This window comes from Myotis davidii, unplaced genomic scaffold (genome assembly GCF_000327345.1).
Source record: "Myotis davidii unplaced genomic scaffold, ASM32734v1 scaffold242, whole genome shotgun sequence".
Taxonomy (NCBI): Eukaryota; Metazoa; Chordata; class Mammalia; order Chiroptera; family Vespertilionidae; genus Myotis; species Myotis davidii.
Genome location: NW_006295821.1, coordinates 1,812,836 through 1,814,056, shown reverse-complemented (window position 1 = coordinate 1,814,056; position 1,221 = coordinate 1,812,836). Strand labels below are relative to the sequence as shown.

Sequence of the window (1,221 nt, the reverse complement as noted above, 5' to 3'; positions counted from 1 at the left end):
GGCGTCGAGGGGCCGGGGCCGGGCCGCGCGGGTCCGAGCTTTCAGGCCGGACGTGGCGAGAGTAACTGTTACGGAGTTTGGCCCTTTGTTAGGCCTGGCGGATCCGAATGCTCTGAGAATTGAGGGGTTCCTCAGCTAACGCGCCTCAGTCCTGCCAGCAGCAGAGGGGCTGCTGGGACCAATTTATGGAGACTTTTTATTGGTAGCTGTTTGTCTCAAATTCACACACTGTGACTAGTTAGATTTCCTTTGAGTTTGAGGTTTCATTATTAGACTGACTTGCTGAACTTGACTAAAAACAGGTGGTTTTGCGCCCTGACTTTTATCCTCACTTTATTTTTTTAATATATTTTATTGATTTTTTACAGAGAGGAAGGGAGAGGCATAGAGAGTTAGAAACATCAATGAGAGAAAAACATCGATCAGCTGCCTCCTACACACTCCCTACTGGGGATGTGCCCGCAACCCAGGTACATGCCCTTGACCGGAATCGAACCCGGGACCCTTCAGTCCGCAGGCCACGCTCTATCCCCTGAGCCAAACGGGTCAGGCTTATCCTCGCTTTAAGGCCCATCTCCTTTGACTTGAGCACGGCTGGCTGTCGTGCGCTCCGAGTTGGTTATGGTCCATGTTAGTTTAAAGCGCGCTTCGCGCAGAGAAACGTCGGTCTCACGGAAAGCTGTGAGTGCACAGTTGTGTTTGTTAGGAATTCCTTATTCACTTTTGAGTGGACCTGAGTTACCTCACTGTGTAAATAAAATAAGGTGGTTTATTTTCTTCCCTGTCCTACCGCCTGTGTTTGAAGACTGCCTGTACCACATAGTGTCTCCTTCTACCTCTCCAGGTGCAATTCTAGAAAACAGCCCAGGCTTAAGAAATCTATGTGATTCCCCAGACTTCCTCAGCCACACTTCTCCAAAGCAGATTAAAACCAGGCGGGTTTTACCTGTTCTCCCAGACTCAGAATTGTTATGAAAACAAAGTTACATAATGGGATAAATTTTAAGCCGCCTCTTGTCCAGGCCTTTTTGTCCTTCAAGACTTTGATATTTATATTTAAACTAGAGGCCCGGTGCACGGATTCGTGCACCAGGTGGGTCCCTTGGCCTGTCCTGTGGGGATCTGTCCTGCAGGGATGGGCCGAAACTGGCTCTCTTTGTTCCGTTTTCTCTTAATCCTCTCCAGCATTTTTCATTTGTGGATTTGTTGATATAGCCATTC

The 1,221-nt window shown here is 48.3% G+C and overlaps 1 protein-coding gene across 1 annotated transcript in view; it reads left to right on the top strand.

The window, feature by feature from the left end:
- The window catches only part of CARKD (carbohydrate kinase domain containing), a 25,017-nt gene that overhangs the window by 622 nt on the left and 23,174 nt on the right, over positions 1-1,221 (top strand). The gene's annotated exons all lie outside the window — the stretch shown is intronic.